Below are 21,900 nucleotides of genomic sequence, written 5' to 3' on the forward strand. Positions count from 1 at the left end.
TGTAGCTACTAGAGACTTCCAAGTATTTTCTCCAATACACTCACTTGCATATGGGAGATACTGATTCCAATTCTAAGTTGTAGCTACTAGAGACTTCCAAGTATTTTCTCCAGTACACTATTCTTCGGTTGTGTGGGTTAATGATCTCCAGGATTCTTTCATTATTTCTATGAGTAAGGAAATCTTGGTGTATCCAAGCAAGTTGCCACACCCTCAGATGGTTAGCTGGGTTTACAATGTGCCAGGAAGTCACCAGGTTGGCTAGTAAGATCCTTATTTCGATGCAGCAGCTACATAGACCTGTGTTCTTAAAACAGATGAAAAAGCAAGACTTGGGGCGCCTGGATGGCTCAGTCGTTAAGCGTCTGCCTTCAGCTCAGGTCATGATCCCGGGGTCCTGGGATCGAGCCCCGCATCGGGCTCCCCGCTCAGTGGGAAGCTTGCTTCTCCCTCTCCCACTCCCCCTGCTTGTGTTTCCTCTCTCGCTGTGTCTCTCTCTGTCAAATAAATAAATAAAATCTTAAAAAAAAAAAAATAAAATTGTGTCACTAAAAACATTAAAAAAAAAAAAAAAAGAAAAAGCAAGACTTGACACAAAGCAAATACACATTTAAAGTAAATTCCAAAGCAAGTGTGTATTGACTGACTATGCAGAGCAGTTTCTGAAAACTGTCTTTTCTGCACATCCCAAACAAGAAAAGGACTCTTTAGGATTCTCTGAGATGTCTTTGTCAAAATCTTCCATTCTTATTTCTCTAATCTCATGAAACTATACTTAAAACTGCATCTTAGTTTAATTCTGATTGTTCTCCCATTTTATTTTTTATAGCACTACCATAGGAATCAGTATCTCCCATATGCAAGTGAACTCCAGAGCCCCAGACGTGGGAGGGGAGGAAATATCTGAAGAAAGGTCCATGAGCAGCTTTGCAATGAAGGAGGGAGGGATACACAGAAATGAAGATAGAAGAGACAGTTACCCCCAGCCTGGTCCAGAAAGGATGTTGCAGTGCAGGCTGGAGGTCAGGCAGACATGTGACTCCCAACTCGGCCACTCAGTGGGTGGAAAGTCCCATCATTTCTCCACAGCTTTGGGGCGCCTGGCTGGCTCAGTTGGAAAAGCCTGTGACTCTTGATCTCGGGGTCCTGACTTGGAGCCCCATGTTGGGTGCTCAGATTACTTAAATAAAACTTTTAAAAAATGTATCCATATGGGGGCACCTGAGTGGCTCAGTTGGTTTAGCATCTGACTCTTGGTTTTAGCTCAGGTCATGGTCTCGGGGTTGTAGGATCGAACCCAGCGTCGGGCTCCGTGCTCAACACGATGTCTGCCTGAGATTCAATCTCCCTCTCCCTTTGCCCCTCCCCCCACTCACGCCTGTGCTCTGTCTCTCCCTCTCAAATAAAATAAACAAATAAAATCTTTTAAAAAATGTATCCATACAGGGGCACCTGGGTGGCTCAGTCAGTTAAGCGTCTGCCTTAGGCTCTGCCTTAGGCTCGGGTCGTGATCCCCTCGTCGGGCTCTCTGCTCAGCGGGGAGTCTGCTTCTCCCTCTCCCTCTCCCGCTCCCCCTGCTTGTGCTCTCCTCTCTCTGTCTCAAATAAATAAATAAAATCTTTAAAAATAAAAAAATAAAAATGTATTCATACATACAAACTCAAGTAATACCTTGGGAGTAAGGAGGCCTAATGATCTGAGGGAAAATAGACTCATACTGAGAAACAGAATTAAAAGGACAAAACCAGTATAACACCAGTAATGTCAATGCAAAACTAAGCGGTGTCTAAAGAACAGAAGGTAAACCTAAACCTCTTATGTCAGAAGCATAATACAGCGTGTACACATTTGGAGGAAACCGCCTCGCTTGTGAGTTATCTTGAAGGAAGGGCTGCCCAGGGACCATGAGGTTGTGGTGCTGCATTCAGGGCTGTGATTTCCGTGTCCTCCCTTTCTCGGGCACACAGAAAGACCATATTCCCTAGCTCATCTTCTTCCAGGTGGGGTCCAGTGAGTAGGATTTGCCAGGAAAATATAAGCAAAGTGACAGGTGTGACTCCTGGGCCAAGGTGGTTGAGAGCATTTGTGCTTTCCTGACCTTCTCATTCTCCATTCACCAACTGAGTGGCTCTGGAGGAGGGTGGAGCCAGCAGATGGAGGGAGCCTGAGGTCTTGAATAACACAGAGAAGAGAGGTCCCTCCCACTGCTCACCTCCCAGGAGCCTTCCAATCTAGAGTGGGCTGTGTGGGGAGTAATACATAATCCACTCTGTCTAGTCACTAATGATTTTTGGACTTGTTTATTACAGCAGTAACCTGTCCAGCCCACTAGAACTGTGTACAATACCACACCTCTCTCTATAAGATAATGACATAATAATTCAATAAAGGCTCATTTCAGCATCAGAAGCACATTATACTGTGGGACCCAGAGGTGAGACAGACTACCCCAGTACTAGTAAGAGATCTGGGTAGTACCTGAAGAGGGAAATAGCAAGGAGAGGTTTGAATAGCAGGCAATCCCAGGCCTGCTGGTTTGTGAACGTTCAGAGTACGATAGATGGGATGCTTCTCCCTGTGAGCTACTCAGGCCAATGGAGTTAATTTAAATCACGTGGATGCACATCACTCCTAGTGGAAGCCAAGGACTGAAATTGCATTGAGCTTATACTCCTGGTAAGGAATGGGGTCATTCAGGTGTCTTTCTGCTCACCTTGTTCTCCTTGCGCTTGCTATTACCCAAGAGAGCCGTACCCACTTATAAGGAGGAACAAAATACAGTCACCAAGATAAGGCCTGCAGCTTGGAGAATGCCAGGCCCATGGTGAGCACAGACATGATAATGTGACAATATGACACTGCAGAGCTCTGTTTGGTGCAAAATCCCCATCCACACTCCTTCGACACATTTGTGATGACAGTTTCTGGTAAAGCAAGAATGTGACGCTCTTTAGTCCAGATCAGTCCCAGGGGTGGGCTGTTTAAGGATTGTGTGTGTGTGTGTATGTGTGTGTGTGTGTGTGCGTGTGCACACACACACAGTTATCATTTAAACGCATAAATCTGCTCATATCACTCTCCTGCTTAAAGCCCTTCTTTAGCTTCCCATTGCTCTGGTACTAAAATCCACATTTCTTACTATGGTCCACGAGACCCTTTATGATCTGGACTGTGCGCTAGTTACTCAAAATTAGAGGTTGGCAATATTTTTCTGTAAAGGGCTAGATAGTAAATATTTTAGATTTTGCGGGCCACATATTGTCTCTGTTGCATATTCTTCCTAGACTTTTTCTTTTGTAAAACTCTTTAAAAATATAAAAACTATTTTTAGTGCTCCAGCCACATAAAAACAAGCTGCAAGCCAAATTTGGCCAGCAGCCCATAGTTCACCAATCCCTGTTCTAGACTAGCACTCTCCAATAGAAATATATGCAAGAGCCACTTAGGTATTTAAAATTTTCCAGCAGCCACAGTAAAAAAGTAAAAAGAAACAGATGAAATTAATTTTAATAATATATTTTAAATACAATACATCAGAACTGTTATTTCAACATGAAAGCAATATGAAAAATTATTAATGAGGTATTTTATGTTTTTTTTACACTAAGTCTTTGAAATCCAGTGTATATTTTACATTTACAGCATATCTCTTTTTTTTTTTTTTTTTAAAGATTTTATTTATTTATTTGACAGAGACACAGCGAGAGAGGGGACACAAGCAGGGGGAGTGGGAGAGGGAGAAGCAGGCTTCCTACTGAGCAGGGAGCCCGATGCGGGGCTCGATCCCAGGATCCTGGGATCATGACCTGAGCCGAAGGCAGACGCTTAACGACTGAGCCACCCAGGCGCCCCACATTTACAGCATATCTCAATGCAGACTGGTCACATTTCAAGTAATCAATAGCCACATGTCACCAATTAGTAGCTCTAGACACACTGATCTTTCAGAACACTGACTATGCTACACTCTTACCCAACTCCTGGCCTTTGCTCACACAACTCCCACAACCTGGAACACTTTATTCCCCTACCCTCCCTGCTTCTTTATGTAGATAGCTTCTTCTCATCCTTTAATACTCTCTCCCTGACCCATGCAAAGTAGGGCCTACCAAATTGGCACTCACATATTTTGCTAATGGGAGTATAAATCAGCACAACCTCTGTAGAATTAATTTGGGAATATCTAGGAAAACCACTAATGACTCTGCAAATTCCATTTCTAACATTCCTTCCTAGATAAATATTCTCAAGTGTGAGAAATGACTTGCAGCATTATTTGTAATAGCAAAATACTGCCAAGTGCTCATCAATTGAGAGTGAGTCAAATAAATTATGATACATCCAAAGAACAGAATACAAAGTGCCCATTCAAAGCAAGCAAACTTGGAAGGGACCAAGATGGCAACAAGGCTCCTGAACTTCTCTCCTCCCACTGGATGCATTAAATGTACAGCTACATTATGAGAAATTCCCTGAGAGAAATCCAGAAACTAGCTGAGGAACCCCTACACCTAGGGAAAATGAGATAATATCCACGTTGAAACAGGTAGGAAAGAAAGCTGAGACACACTCCAACCATAACCCCACCCCCAATACAGTGCCCTATAACGGGGAGGGAACTTCCCATTCCCAGCTTCTCCCTGAGGAGTAAAGGGTTTGGGCCACATATCTAGCACCCCAAATTTTAAGACTCCCACCTGAAAACATCTAGCTCTGAATGCCAATGGGGCTTGCATCCATGAGACCAACAGGACCATAGCAAACAAAGAAGCAGTTCTTTGTGGGAACATGAGCACTTGCCAGTTCTATCCCCTCCAGGGCTCAGCATGCAGGGAGCAGGCAGAAATGACCATCCCCTAATTTTTCCCTGGAAGGGTTTTGAGTGCATACTTTACAAGTTCCTGCCACAGGGTCCAGCTTCTAACTTAGCACATATCTAGGAGCTGGCTGAGATTCTCCCCAGAACCCAGGGGAACTGATAGGCACTTCTCCCACCTTCTCCCATGGGCTCACTCCAATGATAAAACCAGATGCCCAGCATCTCTCTGGAAGGAGCTTATACAAAGGCCTGGTGCCCCAGCTTTTGCAGCAACACCTGAGGGATGGGCCCCTGGATCACCTGGCTCTAACTGCCAATGGTACATGACTCAAAAAACCGAGAACCAATAGATGAATTTAGTAAAGTTGCAGGATATGAGATCAACATACAAAAATCAGTTGCATATCTATACACTAATAAGGAGAAATTAAGAAAACAATCCCATTTACAATAGCATCAAAAAGAATAAAATACTTAGGAATAAATTTAACCAAGGAGGTGAAATATCTGTACACTGAAAACTGTAAGACATTGTTGAAAGAACTGAAAATGACACAAATAAATGGAAAGATATTCTGTGGTCATGGATTAGAAGAATTAATATTGTTAAAATGTCCATATTACCCAAAATGATCTACAGATGATCTACAAAGGATCTACAGATTCAATGCAATCTCTATTAAAATTCCAGGAAAAACAATGCTAAAATTAGTATGTAACTACAAAAGACCTTCGAGAGCCAGGGCAATTTAGAAAACACAGGAGGTAAGCATCTTGACATTGGTCTTGGCAATGATTTTTTTTTTTTTTTATTTTACACCAAAAGCACAGGCAACAAAAGCAAACATAACTAAGTGCGCCTACATCAAGCTAAAGGGCTTCCACAAAGCAAAGGGAAACCATCAATAAAATGAAAAGGCAACCTATAAAATGGAAGAAAATATTTGTAAACCACATATTAGACAAGGAGTTCATATCCAAAAATATATAAAGAATTCATACAACTCAATAGCAATAATAATAACAATAACCAACTTATTTAAAAGCAGGCAAAGAAGGATCTGAATAGACATTTTTCCAAAGACATATAAACAGCCAACAGGCACTTGAAAAGGTGCTGAACATCACTAATCATCATGGAAACACAGACCAAAACCACAATAAAATATCACCTCACACCTATTAAGATGTCTGTTATCAACAAGGCAAGAGATAAGAAATGCTAGCACAGATGTGGAAAAAGGAAACACGTGTTTACTATTGGCTGAAACATAAACTGGTACAGCCACTCTGGAGATATGGAGGGAAAACAGTATGGAGCTTCCTCAAGAAATTAAAAGTAAAACTACCAAATGATCCAGCAATCCCTCATCTGGGTATATATCCAAAGGAAAAAAAAAAATCACTATCTCAAAGAGGTATCTGGCATTGCAGCATTATTCACAATAGCCAAGATACAGAAACAACCCAAATGTCCACTAATGGATGGATGAATGGATGAAGAATATGTGGTTTATCTATGCAATGGAATATTATTCAGCCTTAGAAAAAAAGAAGGAAATCCTGCCATTTGTGACAGCATGGATGAATCCAGAAAGCATTTTGCTAAGTGAAATAAGACAGAGAGAGAGAAATACTGCATAGTATCATCTGTATGTGGAATCTAAAAAAAAAAGTCAAACTCATAGAAGCAGAATAGACCGTTGGTTACCAGGTGCTAAGGGGAGGGCTGTGGGAGTAGGGAGAGGTTGGTCAAAGAGTATAAACTTTTAGTAATAGGACGAATAAGGTCTGAGGATCTAATGCATAACTTGATGACTACAGCTGACAATACTGTGCTTGCTAAGATACAATATTGAAATTTGCTAAGACAGTAGAACTTAAGTGTTCTCAACAAAAAAAAAAGGTTCAAAAAAGCAAATTCTGGGGACGCCTGGGTGGCTCAGTCGGTTAAGCGTCTGCCTTCGGCTCAGGTCATGATGCCAGGGTCCTGGGATCGAGCCCCGCATCGGGCTCCCTGCTCAGCGGGGAGCCTGTTTCTCCCTCTCTCACTCCCCCTGCTTGTGTTCCCTCTCTAGCTGTCTCTCTCTCTCTCTGTCAAATAAATAAAATAAAATCTTAAAAAAAAAAAAGCAAACTTCATATACAGATATGGAAAATTTTTAAGATGTATTTTCAGTGAAAGAAGACCTAGAAAAGTCTGTCTAGCATGCTACTATTTGTGTAGCAAAAGGGGGGAAATATACTCAAAGGGCACACTCTTAAATCCAGGTATGACTGGAGGGACCCTAAAAGCACCCAGCCTTCCCAGGCCCGTGGCTTCCTGCTTTATTTTCTAGGATCTTGCTAGGGGGCCTGGTGTGCGTGCAGGGCTGGCTTCAAATTTTCTTCACAAAAGAGGCTTGTAACAAGTTCCAGGTGGATACAAGGGGAGAAGATTTTCTTGAAGTTGTTCATCAAGCGAGCATGATGATCTTCCTTCAGTTTCGTTGTGTGGGGCAGGAGAAGTTAAGATGTCAGTCCTCTCCAAGCCCCCCTGTGTTGCTGCCCTCAGGCCCTATTATCCTGCCCCTTGACACCCCAGGCTCCTGATTCTCTCTCCCCTCTGGCAGGTGGGTCAGGAACTGGAGCACCTGGTACTGACATCAAGAGGACCTTTAATCCCAGGCAATTTCCCCACTGGGGGCAATAAAATCATTAACATCTCAGGAATAGCTTGCTTTAAAAATACAGTGCCAGAGTGCTGTTCTGATGAAGGTTCAATGGAAAGCAAAAGCAGCAGGCCACTTTTTAAGCCTGCGGGAAAAAAGAAAGGCTCTAGCAATCTGCTCAGAGTCTGGAATATTTGTAAAATGCTCACAAGGCATCTGGCCCCCATATCACTATACACAGTATGAGTCAGGACAGACTAGAGTAATGACCCCTAAATCTCAGGGGTTTATAAGGAAAGAGGTTTAATTCTTGCTCATGTTACTTGTCCATTATGGATCAGTGAAGACTCTGCTCCCTGTCATTCACACTCCAGGACCAAGGTAGATGGAACTGCCTCTTTTCTAGAAATTGCTGCTTTTGTGGCAGAGGAGAAAGAGACACAGCTCAAGGTCACAGCTCAAAAATGACACACGTCACGTCCACCTACCTTTCATTGACCAGCACAAGTTACATAACAACCCTTGAGTTCAAGAGAACAGAGTTATGTAATCTTCCTGCAAGAAGGGGTACCGAAAGACATACGGCCAAGCCTGAAGCTAATGGTGAGGGAAATACATGTCTCTCTAGGGAGAGGCAGAAAATATCTTGGACAATAATGCAATCTAGCACACCCATTTTGGGCCATGGGAGGTGGGATCAGATCCTTCAATGATCAGATGACTGGTTTGCCTAAAATTCAGCCACATGGAGTTTGGTAGATATTCAAGACTATGTTCTGGTTTGCTTTTTAAAACATCTTCTTAAAGGATTTAACCAGTTGCTGCACTATGGGGTGTGGTGTTCCAGGCCTCCTACAATTTATTTCACTTTACTGATTTGGTTTTAAGATAACTTACCTGAAAACAGGATTTTGCAGTGGTAGTTTGAGGGAAGGAGGTCTCTACTCCCAGCCCAATATGGGGGTGGGACAGAAGTAGGACCATGTGTGCATTACCACTCTGTCTTTTCCCAGAATTCCATAGTCACCCATGGCATCACCAGCTCAGGACCACACTCCACAATGTTGTGGGCTGCCTGGCATTCGTGAGGCGGCCCGAAAACAACGACACCATTACAGACCCGATTCAGACGGCGTAATGATTACTGAGTTCTTATCTATGCCTTCCTGGTACACTTTGAAACACAACCATTTTGTAAATTGGACTATGTCTGTTACTGTGTCTCGGATGGAGGGCTCAGAAAAGACAGTAGAAGACAAAGACACCAAGAAATGAACAGGAAATAGGGCTAGAATGAATAAATGGAGTGACAGTGACAGTTATACTTTCCTGCAGCTTCTAAAAATTAAGCTGGGGCCGCCTGGGTGGCTCAGTCGGTTAAGCGGCTGACTCTTGATTTTGGCTCGGGTCATGATCTCAGGGTCATGGGATCGAGCCCCGCATCGGGCTCCGTGCTCAGCAGGGAATCTGCTGGAGAGTCTCTCTCTCTCTCCTTCTCCCCCTGCACTCTCTCTATCTCAAATAAATAAATCTCTTTAAAAAATAAAATAAAATAAATAAAAATTAAGCTGAAGGGGTCACAGGGGCATGTGAGGGAGTACCCCAGGCTGAGTGTCAGGGGATCAGCAATCAAGAAGACTGCTTCCCACTGCTGCCCTCCTACGTGAATGGCACCACCACTCTCCCAGGAACCTTGGGTCCAAAAGACCAGTACGTTCTGACTTCTCAGCCCTATCCAGTCACTTCCCAAGTCCCAGCAATGCCACCCATATGGCCTCTTTGGCGCCTCTCTTCTCTCCTCTCCCCGCCACAGCCATGCCCTTCTGCACTGCCTCCCTTGTTACTCCTCATCACCTCCAGGCCAGCTGATAGCAACAGGCTCCTAACTAGGCCTCCGACTTCCAGAAGGAGCACTGGATTGGAAGCCACAAGATCTTGGTCCGTGTCTGGTCCCAGCACTCACTCATTAGGTCCATTTGTAAAGAAATCATTTATCTGAGACTATTCTGCCTCTGCCAAATAGGAAAATGAAAAATACCTCGTTTATGGAGGCACTGTGGGGATGAAATGGGACAGTGGCTATGAAAGCCCTTTTTCAAACAGAAGACACTGCAAATGATGGTAACGTTTTACATTATCAGCATCCCTCTGATGCTCTGAACCACAGGTCTGAACACGACGCTCTTTTCTGTGGAACTGTTCATGATTCCCCAATGACTACAGAATGAAGTCCAAATTCTTCACCAAGATTCTTCACAATCCAGTTTCAACTATCTCTCCAGTCTTATTTCTTCTCCTCACACAGGCTACTCAACCATCAAGAATCAGCTCAAAAGGGACCTCTTAAAAGCCAACCCTCATCTACCCCAAACAGAAATAGACTCTTGTTTTTCAAGTGCTTGGCCCCTTTACATAAATTTCCCTCCCAGAACATTCATTTATCACTTGCTACTTCAGACTCTATCTATGTATAGCTACCCCTTATTAAGCTCCTACTACATACCCAAGTTCTGTAATAGACTCTTACATCTATTTCATTTAACCAAAATAGCAACTCTTGAATAGCAATGGAACTAATCCCATTTAGAGGAAAAAAAATAAATGCTACCAAGTTGAGAGCAGGAAATTAAAACAGAGGAGAAATTCCAAAGCCCATATTTTGTCCACAAGGCCTGCTGCCCTCCATGGCTTTATTCATGACCCCTGACTTATGCCCCAATTGGACTTACAAATCTGTTGTTAGTGGATTTCAGTATGATTTATCTTTGATATCCCTTGCAGACTCATCACAGTACTCTATGCATAGGAGAGGCTCAATGTTTGTTAAGCAAATAAATGCTCACAGTCAAGTCATTTAACCTCGGTGGGTCTCAATTCCTTCACCTTTAAAATTGGGAGTATCAGAGAGCGTGGCCTTATAGTGTGCAGAGATCAACTTATTTGTACATGTCTACTGAGCACGTATTATGTGCTAGGCAATGTTCTAAGCATCTCATCAATCCTCATAAGAAGCCTATGAGAAATACTATTATTCAGCCCATTTTATACCTGAAAAACCTAAAGACAGAATTAAATTGTATCAAAGGTTAACAAAGCTTTTAAGTGTGTGGGAAAACTTGAACCTAGGCAGACAGGCTCCAGAACCCATGTTCCCAACCAATATGCAATACTGTCTCTGCAGAGATTGGAAACCCAAGAAAATCAGCTGAAAAATCATTAGAAATGGTAACAGAGTTTCAGAATGTAAATGTAAATATTAATATGTAAAAATATTTTAAAATAATATATAGTATTACACGCACACACACACACACATACACATACACAAACTGCTTCACCTAATCAGACAATAACCAAATGAATTAATGGGATAAAAGATCCCCATGAAAATGGGGTAAAAAACCTAGGAATAAATTTTTTAAATATGCAGAATATACACACATACTATAAAATTCTACTGAAAGATATTTAAAAAATCTTTAGTAAGTGGAGAAACATAAGATTTTCCCCACTGGAAAGCCTCACTAATGAAACAGGATAGAGATCTCTTTCTCTAGAATTAATCTCTATATTTAATATAATGTCAGTTCAATTTACTTCAGGAGGGAGTGGCCCAGTTCAACAAATGGGCACTTGGTATAAATTGGTGCAACCTTTGGAAGGAAAGTTGAACCAATATCTATAAAAATTTTATATGTGCATCCCCCTTGACATAGAAATTCTTTCTAGATATCTATCCTGCAGAAATGCCAACACTTGCTACCAAAGATGGACAAGGAATGTTCATGGCAGTTTTGTTTGTAATAGTAAGAAAGAGAAAGATAAAGAGGGGGAAGGGAGGAGGGACAGGGGAAGAGAGGGGAGAAAAGGAGAGGAAGAAGGAAGGAGGAAGGAACTGCAGGGAAAGAAAATATCCAGCAACAGGAAACACATTTTTAGATAATTAAACAAAGGGGTTATAAGGAGCCATTAAAAAGGAAGAGAAAGCTTTAAATATACTAACATTTAAAAAGTCTTATCTAGGTCTCTGCTATGGACTGAATGCACTCCCCCCAAATTCGTGTATTGAAACGCTAATCTTCAACGTGATGGTATTTGGATATGGGGTCTCTGGGAGGTAATTAGGTCTTGCTGGTGGAACTCTCATGTTGGGATTAGTGCCCTTATACGAAGAGGTGGGAGAGTGCTGGCTTGCTCACTCTGCTCTCTGCCAGGGAGAATACAGTGAGAATACAGTGAGAATACAGTGAGAAGGTAGCATCCATACACCAGGAAGAGGGCCCTCAGCAGAACCCAGCTCTGAGGGCAGCCTGATCTCAGACTTTCAGCCTCCAGAAAGAAATGTTTTGCTGTTTACACCACTCAATCTATGGTAATCTGTTACAATTTGAGCAGATTTTAAGTCTCTACGGGAAAAATAATGCCAACTATGTCAGTGCAATTGTAGAAAAATGTACATAGTATGGTCATTCTATTTTTAATATGGAGTATAATTTAGGGAAAGAGAGATGAAGGTATGGAGGAATAGAAGCTTCCTGTTTTGCTTTTGCTTTTTTTAAGATTTTATTTATTTATTTCAGAGAGAGAGAGAGAGAGCGCACACGCACAAGCATGAGCAGGGAGAGGGGAAGGGCGGAGGGAGTAGCAGACTCCCCCGCTGAGCTGGGAGCCCACATGGGGCTGGATCCCAGGACCTTGAGATCATGACCTGAGCCGAAGGCAGACGCTTAACCGACTGAGCCACCCAGGCGTCCCCTTTCAACACTTTTGTAAAGAGTATATATTACTTTTATGATAATTATTAAACATTCATTCAACAAATACTGAGTCTTGTGCCGGGCATTGGGATGGTGAACATGACATCCAGGGCCCCTATACTCTGAGGACCCTTGTTATCAAAATCCAACAGAAATCCAGACAAGAGGGGCGCCTGGGTGGCTCAGTCGGTTAAGCGTCTGCCTTCGGCTCAGGTCATGATCCCAGCGTCCTGGGATCGAGCCCCGCATCGGGCTCCCTGCTCAGCAGAGAGTCTGCTTCTCCCTCTCCCTCGGCCTGCCTCTCTGCCTACCTGTACTCTCTCTCTATATCTCTGTCAAATAAATAAATAAAATATTAAAAAAAAAAAAAAAAAGAAATCCAGACAAGATTTTGTTTGTTTCCTTTGGTGGCGCAGGGAGGGAGAGGTTAGTTAACTTGACCAAAGCATTCAAAAGATTTTCTGGAATTAGTACTAATAAAAAATGCTAGGAAATGCTCGCTTTGCTGGCACATATACTAAAATTAGGAGGATGTATCAAAGATTAGCAGGGCCCCTGTACAATAATAACATCAATTTTATGTAGCACTTCATAATTTTTTATTGTGATGGTGGTTACCTTTGATAAAATTCATCAAAATATACATTTAAATGGTGTATTTTATTGCATGTAAACTATACTTCAATAAAATTGATTTTTCTAAGAGCCAGGAAAATGATAATACAGGGTAGTAAGAGCGAATCTGCCTAACCAGATCTTAAACCTACTATAAAACTTCAGTACTTAAAATAACATGGCACCAGCACCAAAATATACTGATAAATAGAGGTGAAAATCCACACAGATACAAACGTGTAATAATTTAATCTCCCATAACTAAAGCAATCTAAATCGGGGTGAAAAATGGACTTAATAGCTTTGCAGCAACTGGCGAACTCTTCAGGAAAAGCAAATTAGCTCTCCACTTTATAACTTAAGCTAGGATAAATTTCACATTAAAATTTTCAAACAAAAGCTTAAAGGTGTCTGAAGGAAATATAGAAGAATAGTTATATATTTTAGGAAAAGCCTAAAGGTTTAGGAAAGCCCGTCAAGCAGATTGGGAAAGACTATGCAACATAAATGACAGAATTACTTCTTTAATGCGTAATATATAAAGAATGCTTAAAAATCAGGAACAGAAGGACACTCCAACTGAAAAGGGGGCAAAGGAGGGGCTGGCTCAGACGGTGGAGTGTGCAACTGGTGATCTCGGGGTTGTGAGTTCGAGCCCCAGGTTGGGCATAGAAATTACTTTTAAAAGAGGGGGGGGGCAAAAGAATTAAGACGTTCACCCCTGTAAATGCAAAACGCAAGTACACAGAGGAAAAGGTACTAGCTCCCCCTGGGTAATCAGACGTGCAAATTAAAACAAGATGCTATTTTTGTCTACCTTATTGGTTTAGATGTTTGTATGCAGAGAAAACTTTAAGACGATATCCAAAAAGTCTCAACAATCTAGATGAAGTTTTAAGTTATCTTTATTTTCTCCTTTACATTTTTGTTTCCTGAATGCTTTGTAATACGCTAATCCTTCAAAAAATTCTAATAATTTTAATAAGGCTAGGTGTTAGACACACGTAGTTTTCTCTTGTCACCTCCCAAAGTACCTGGTACAGTGCACTCTAGAAATGCACCCCTAAAAAAAGCTATCCCCTTTACCAGTTCAGTTCTCCAGTTCGCACACGCACACACCCCTGCAGGTTTTGCTAATGGGCCGCATAGAGAGATCATCATTGGAGCCGCCCTGCGCTTCTCCCGGGGGCAGCCCGGCACCAGCAGGGGATGCCAGGGTCACACCCACCCTGCAGGAGCTCTCGCCCCTGGGCACTTCGGGCGCAGTGCGGCACCGACAACGCCCGCGCCCAGAGGCCAGGAGGAGGATGTGACTAGCGGGGGGTGGTCCCCTCCAGTCCTCGCGGAAAGAGAATAGGAGCGGAAGACCACAGTCCCGGATCTAGCGTCAGCTGCTGACCTTGGGCAGTCCCCATCGCGCTCGGGCCTCAGTTTCCCCACCCGTAGGTCGAGGCTAACGGTTCCGATCGCCGCGCTGGCTCCCTTCGGCTGGTCTTTCCGGGAGCTGGGAGGGACGCCTTCCTCTGCCGGGTCGCCCTTCCTCGGTCCCCGGGCTGCGAGGTCGCGCGCAGAAACCCCACGCCGCAGCAGCGCTTTGGCGAGCCCGGCTGGCCGGAGGGGCGGACGCGCGAGGGACCCTCGCCGCGTGCGGGCGGCCATTAGGCGATGCGCCCTTTGGCTGTGCGGCCCGGCCAGGCGGGCCAGGAGCAGGGTCTTACCTGGGCTCGCACGCGCCCGGCTCGCGCCTTCCTGTCGGCCTCGCGGCGCAGCCGAAGCGAGCGAGGGGTGGAGAGACGCCCTCGCCGCGACACTCATTCATCCCTGCCCTGACACCGGCCCGGGCCGCGCGGGGGACGCCTTTCTGGGGTCCCCGCGGTCCTCCGGCAGGAAGCGGCCGGCGCCCCGGGCCGGGCCTCAGCGAAGCTCGCCTGCCCAGAGCGCACGGCCGGGGGCGCAGGCCCTCCGGAGCTACGCCAGCACCCGCTGCGGCTCTCCCCGCGCCAGCGGCGGCCCGGGTAATCCTCGTCCCCGCGCTCCGGCTGCGATGCCAGAGAGGCTGGGCAGATCGCACGCAGCGAAAACCTACCCGGTGGGGGCGGTCAGCTCCGTCCGCCGCGCACGCCGAGGGCCGCCTCTGGTGTCGCTTAGGCGGGCTGGCTCATCGCCACAGAGGAGCCATCGCCCAACCCCGAGGCCCGGGCGGAGCGGGCGCCGCGCGGTTCGGGTGCGCGCGGGAGCCTCACCTCCTCCCGCGGCGCAGCTCCCGCGCCGGGTCCCCTTGCTCCGGCAGGCCATGTGACCTGCGAGCTGCGGAGCGACCGCAGCCCCCAAAACCAGCTTGAGGGAAAAAAAGGACGGCAAAAGGCGCCAACTGATGGGCAGAAAGGGAAAAGCAGGCTCAGGGCTAAGGAAATTGAAATGCTGGAAGGATGAGGTCTCTGCGCTTTTCACAGCCCCAGCCGGCCTGCAAGCGTGTTCTCCGCTGGAGGGAATTGGTTTTGCCCATAATAAAAATAACAGCCGACACCACTTCCGCCCCAAATCCCTACCGCACCCAACCTATACCAGGCGCCTTATGAACGTCACTTCACTCCTGGACATGACAGATTATCATCCCCAATTTGCAAACGGCGAAAGATTTGAGAAGATAATTGCCAAGTGCAAACCCTTCCTTATTCCAAAAGCCAGAAATGTGAACATTTATTTAAAAAATCAGAAAGGTTTGGTTTAACCAGGTCACCTAGCCAGGCATGGGAGTTAGGTCTGTGGCCCTTTCCACTTACCTGTCAGTCTCCTGGGAGTGGCTTCCGTGGTTCAGTACCCATCCCCAACCCTTCATTTTGGCAGACATTTATTGAAGAATTGTTCTGACGTCGTGCCAACACCACAGATGAGAATGAGGTAAGAATGAGACCGCCTACTTCCAGATTTCTTGTACATGAGAAGGTTAAAAATTTTGCACAGAACATCTAGGAGAGAGAGCTGAGCAAAGGGAGAAGAGACTCATGAGACAGATGTCTGAAAAGTGGCTCTCATTACTAATGAAGGGCTTTCATGCATTGAGAGAGGTCATTTCTGAGCTTCGTCTCTCAGAAATCATTTAGTTAACAGGCCACAGAGGTTTAATAAGAGATCCAAAAATAACTGGGTGAGAGCTGAAGGAGATAACTTAGTGCTCATTGTCAAAGTGCCAAGTATTCACTAAGTATATAATAAATGCTCATTGAAGTGATATGTGACGATGTGATCTGTCATACACTGTACCCTTTATTTTATTCACATATCATGAATGTGAAACTACCTAAAATCTAAGCACTTCTAAAAAGAGCAGTGAGGTCTCAAGTCAACTCAGTCTCCACATGAGAACTGCAGAATATTTTTTCCTCTCGGATAGGTCGTCACTACTCGTTCCAGCATAGGTATGTACATCTGTTCCTGCCTTCAGGGCTGCCCCAAGTCATGCAAGCAGGAAGCATGTTTCTTTTGTGAGAGGAATAGAAGCCGGCATGATATTTCATCATGGGGACGCATAAAGATTTATTCATATTAATGAAATGACATCTCTCGGGGCGCCTGGGTGGCTCAGTTGTTAGGCGTCTGCCTTCGGCTCAGGTCGTGGTCCCAGGGTCCTGGGATCGAGCCCCGCATTGGGCTCCCTGCTCTGCGGGAAGCCTGCTTCTCCCTCTCCCACTCCCCCTGCTTGTGTTCCCTCTCTTGCTGTGTCTCTCTGTCAAATAAAAAAAAAAAAAAAATGAAATGACATCTCTCAGTGTACGAAAGCCCTTCATTAGAAAGCTATTACTTTGGGTCTCGAACGTTCTTTGGTCTTCCAGAATCCTATTTTAAGCAAATACTGTTCTGAATGATGTAACACTGGAGGTGTGAGAAAATGGGCACATTGGTTGAAAACAAGTCCCGAGGAGCCCAGGAAAGCAATGTGGAATGACCCTGGGGAGGAAAAAGGAAAGCGAAAGGAAAATAAAAGCCAGCTAGATTCCACTCTGGCTTCCTAGGGTTTCCACCTCATAGTTTTATTGTCTTTCTTAGTGCTTCTAATTCTGTCAGGTTGCCTTTCTAGGCTGGGGGTTAGCAAACTACAGCTCACTGCCTGATTTTGTGCAGCCCACAAACTAAGAATGTTTTTTATTCTTTTTTTAAAGATTTTATTTATTTATTTGACAGAGAGCACAAGCAGGGGGAGTGGCAGCCAGAGGGAGAGGGAGAAGCAGCTTCCCGGAGGAGCAGGGACCCCGACTTGGGGCTTGATCCCAGGACCCTGGGATCACGACCCGAGCTGAAGGCCGTCTGTTAACCAACTGAGCCACCCAGGTGCCCCAAGAATGGTTTTTATACTACTGGATGGTTAAAAAATAAAAAGAAGAATATTTTGGTACATGTGAAAATTATATGAAATCCAAATTTCACGTCACTGGTGCACGGTCATTCCTTTATATGTGTCTGTTCCTGCCATAGTGAGTTGAAGAGTTGTGACGGACACCGTATCTAGTTGGTACTAGATATTAAATTTCATTAGAATCTTATATCCATCTACCTGAGCATCCCTCCATCCACCAGGGCATCCGTCCGTCCTCTATTTTACAGCCAATATTGATAGAAGAATTGTTCTGACATAGTGCCAACACCATGGATGAGAATGAGATAAGAATGAGATGTGTGTCCTGCTCTCATGGAGTCTGTCATTAGGAATGTCTGGAAGTATAGGAAAGACTGCCTAGGCTGACAGCTGGATCTGGCACAGAGAACAGCTTGGGAAGCTGGTCCCATTTCCTGGACCAGTCCTAGACCTTCTCCTTCCAGATTTCTTCTACATGAGAGGTTAAAAAATGTTTTATTATTGTGATGTTGGCTCTTTAAAATTATATGTGATTAAACTTCATCCAATAGGAAGAGAAATACACAATGATTTGAGGTTGTTTCATACTCCATTTGTTAAAATCATATGGGAAGTCTCTAATTTCCATGTTGGATGGTAGTTTCAAGGGTGCTTATTATTATTTTATATGATTATCGTTATGCATAGGTAATAATAACTATATTTTTCTAATACAAGAAGAACAGGGAGCCAGTTTTTCAGATTAAAGCCCAAAGTTGAAAGCTATCAAGGGATTTTATGAAAGATAATAAATTGAGGGATTCTAGAGAGAGGTAGGAGGAGTGGTAACATAGGAAAGACTGGGAAAATTCTTAGAAAGACTAGATTCCAAGATTCTGGTTCTCATTTGGTAAGCCCCCCTCTTTGTTCCACCTTAGCTACCTTCCCTCCCTTGTGGTAAGGAGGGTGTTTTCTCTTTTTTTCTTCTTTTTTTTATAAGACTGGACTTTGGGGTCACAGAGAGAGATTAATCATAATTCTCATTACGTGTCTATGTAAGGACTTCTATCTATTAATGATAATAATAATAATACAAGAAATGCCCTTGAAATCACCACCCAACATGGTGGGGGCCTGGGTGGCTCAGTTGGTTAAGTGGCCAACTCTTGATTTTGGCTCAGGTCATGATCTCAGGGTCGGGAGATCAAGCCCTGTTATCAGGCTCCGACCTGGGTGTGGAGCCTGCTTGAGATTCTCCCTCTCCCTTTGCCCCTCCCCACTCTCGCTCTCATAAATAAATAAATAAAATCTTAAAAAAAAAAAAATCACCACCCAACACAGAAACTAGCACCCTGACAACAGCTTCCATCTGTGTATATGATCCTTACTTGTCCATCCTCTTGCTTGTGTTAAAAAAAAAAATTGTTCAGTGGCACTTAATGAAGACGGTAAGGCATCAAGGGGGGCCATGATGGTAGGTGTACGGACCCCTGAAATGGGGTCTTGCAGAAGGGAATTAGACTCAACTCCAAAGATAGCATGAGCAAATGGGACTATATAGTCAAGGAACAGGATAGGGATTGGTGTATAGCAAATTACTAAGGGGAAGGAAGCATCCGGTGTAAAGGGTGATTTTGGTTAAAGGTACTTCACAGGATTCTTGCTGAAGATAAGCCGCAGTGATCAGATGTCCAGGACAGGGTTTCCTGCTAAACTGATGTAGCAGGGTTCTGGTTAACACTGGAATTTACAAGGAAGTGTACAGAAGGGCCTAAGAGGAGATTCAGGAGCCTGACTGAAGTTTGGTCAAGCAAAGAATCTTTGTGAGTTGTGAGGAAAAACTTTTATTTTTTTTTTAAGATTTATTTATTTATTTGAGAGAGAGAGTAGAGCAAGTGAGAGAGAACATGAGTGGGGAGGAGCGGGAGAGAGAGAAGCAGGCTCCCCACTGAGCAGGGAGCCAGATGTGCATGGGGCTTGATCCCAGGACCTTGGGATCATGATGAACCAAAGGCAGGTGCTTAACTGACGGAGCCACCCAGGCGCCCCCATGAGGAGGAAAAACTTTATTGAAACTGTTACTTTACCAAAACACCATAAACATTTCATTAAAGATATGCTGCAGACTGTCCCAAGAAGTGCCTACAACTTACCTGAACACTCTTGGTTTCCTTCTTCATCCACCGTGAATAGGATCTCCAATTGCTCACCACCCTCAACATTGGAAATTGTGTCATGGTAACCTCTAACCATCACCTAATCCTGCGATTCTAACCATTTCACAAAAGAGAAAAAAAACCCAAAGCAGAGACCTTCTGGGGTTAAGTCCCAAAGTAGACATTCTAATCTATTTTTATTGCAGTAAAACTTTGATTAGCCGGAACTAACATTGTGCATCTATAAATAGACTCCTCACTCTGCTCACCTGACTTTGACAGCAGAGCATAGATAAAGACATCATCTCTCACCTGTTAATAGTCTCCTATTCAATCTTAGCCTCTGTAGTCTTTGGCTTCTAAACAAACCTCCAGGGGGCTAACCCAGTGAATTTCTAAAAATATAAACCAGATCAGGTTTCTCTCCGGTTTAAAACACTCCACCAGACCAGAAGTTCAAGCTCATTTGCGTGACAGTTAAAGCCATGCATAACGTGGCCTCGGCCAATAGCCCTTGCCCTAGGGGGGATTACCTTTCTGGAAAATGAGCTCCTTGTGGGCATGTAGCAGTCTTGTCATAGACCAGTTGGTTATAATGGGTGTTTTTGGAATGAATGAACGAATGAATGAATGAGTAAGGAGATGAAGGAACCAGTTGTAAGTAGGTCTGGATACTACCTGTGTTATTATCCTTTCAGGTAGCCTCGATCAGGTGGAAGCTATAGTTGATCCTTGATATCTACAAGCAAGAGTTGCTTAATGAAATATAATATGGTATTTTTACTGTGAGTCTTTTTCAAATTGTGCTCATTTTTACTGTCTGATGTCCAATTTATTTTATTTGAGACCCAGAGTTCATGAGCAATAACTTATCCAAATTTCTAGAGGGATGCCAAACTAACTTTTTATTTGATTGGCATATATTTTTATAAAATTTCCTATTTAAATATAATGTACATATCATCAGCTTTTTTTAAACATGAGATTTTGTTTTCTTCTATTGTTGCTATAAGTATTTAGTTATGATAATGAGAGTTTATGTTTTTTAATGTCAGAGGAATTGCTTTTCTGCTTTTTGAGGAATACCTACATGGTATTACATGGATTGAAAATTAAGTGACTATATTAATGTGGAGATTCTTACAATCTACCTTTTTTAACTCTGTAAGTTTATTTTATTTTATTTTAAAGATTTATTTATTTATTTATTTGTCAGAGAGCGAGAGTGAGCACAAGCAGGGGGAGCAGCAGAGGGAGAAGCAGGCTCCCTGCTGAGCAAGGACCCCAGGATCATGACCTGAGCCCAAGGCAGACGCTTAAATGACTGAGCCACCCAGGTGTCCCAACCCTGTAAGTTTAATCTATAAATCTGATAATTTTATATGTAAACAAGTAATTTTCCTTTTTTAATTAATTGATTCGAAATTACATTTGTATATTTAAATGTATTTGATTTTCTTACATGTTTTAGTTATCTCACCATAAACTCAACACTTTTGTAAGCAAAAGCTTACTAAGTATTTAAACAACTTTTGAACATCTAATACATTTCTGTATAGAATACCTCTAAAATCTTGTAACATTCAAAGCAATTTCTACAATCAAATTCTCCTACGTCTTTCAACCTAAAATTATAAGACTGACTGCCAGATTCTCTTAAACATTGTAAACAAACACAGCTTTTCCTGGATTAAATGAAAGTATTAATACTACGTGCTTTTTTTAAAAAAAAGATTTTACTTATTTATTTGAGAGAGAGAGAGCACAGAGGGAGAGGGAGAGGGAGAAGCAGACTCCCCGCTGAGCAGAGACGCAGAGAGCCGGATGCAGGCTCCATTCCAGGATCCTGCGATCAGGACCTGATGGCAGACGCTTAACCAACTGAGCCACCCAGGCGCCCCAAAACTATGTGCTTAATTCAATTCATTTGCTCTATACTTAATTATAAATCTTCCCAGGATTGAAAAGCCACACACCTGGGCGCCTGGGTGGCTCAGTTGGTTAAGCGACTGCCTTCGGCTCAGGTCATGATCCTGGAGTCCCTGGATTGAGTCCCGCATCGGGCTCCCTGCTCGGCAGGGAGTCTGCTTCTCCCTCTGACCCTCCCCCCTCTCATGTGCTTGCTCTCTCTCATTCTCTCTCTCTCAAATAAATAAATAAAAAAAAAATCTAAAAAAAAAAAAAAAGGAAAAGCCACACACCTAACTAAGGAGAGTTGTTGTTTTAGCTTCTCACGGAAGCTGAAGATACTGGGTCAAAACCTCAGGAATAGGAATCAGATGCATATATGCCAAGCGGTCTGTTACAGTCAGGATGCCACTCTGTATGCTGGGGATTCGCTCACCCATGCCTTTCAGGAACAGTTTTGTTTGCCGTGTTTGCATTAGTAACTAACTTCCATCACCTGATTGTGTTAAGACTCTTTGAGGCAGTCCTAGCAATTTACATTCCTCTCATTTTAAAAAAAATTTTTATTGTTATGTTAATCACCATACATTACATCATTAGTTTTTGAACCTCTTATTTTTTTTTTTGAGAGAGCTGGGTGGGGATGGGGGGAGGAGCAGAG

General features: G+C 43.6%; 1 protein-coding gene and 1 long non-coding RNA gene across 8 annotated transcripts in view; one reads left to right on the plus strand and one right to left on the minus strand.

The window, feature by feature from the left end:
• PGAP4 (post-GPI attachment to proteins GalNAc transferase 4) overlaps positions 1-15,760 on the minus strand; it is a 32,709-nt gene extending 16,949 nt beyond the window's left edge. For 2 of the 7 annotated variants that reach the window (XR_013443780.1, XM_036065894.2), the window contains exon 1: positions 14,929-15,335. The gene's annotated coding sequence lies outside the window, so the exon portion shown is untranslated. Of the gene's footprint in view, positions 1-8,367; positions 8,389-13,928; positions 14,498-14,560; positions 14,899-14,928; positions 15,337-15,625 lie in introns of those variants that run through there. The other 5 variants (XM_036065896.2, XM_036065899.2, XM_036065897.2 and 2 more) reach the window with 5 other exon arrangements.
• LOC118518877 (uncharacterized) lies at positions 15,615-20,692 on the plus strand. The gene is made up of 3 exons (XR_004908907.2): positions 15,615-15,743; positions 20,030-20,116; positions 20,548-20,692. It is a non-coding gene; the product is annotated as an uncharacterized LOC118518877 (long non-coding RNA).
• Positions 20,693-21,900: the final 1,208 nt, after the last annotated feature.

The sequence above is a fragment of the Halichoerus grypus genome, chromosome 14 (genome assembly GCF_964656455.1).
Source record: "Halichoerus grypus chromosome 14, mHalGry1.hap1.1, whole genome shotgun sequence".
Lineage (NCBI taxonomy): Eukaryota > Metazoa > Chordata > Mammalia > Carnivora > Phocidae > Halichoerus > Halichoerus grypus.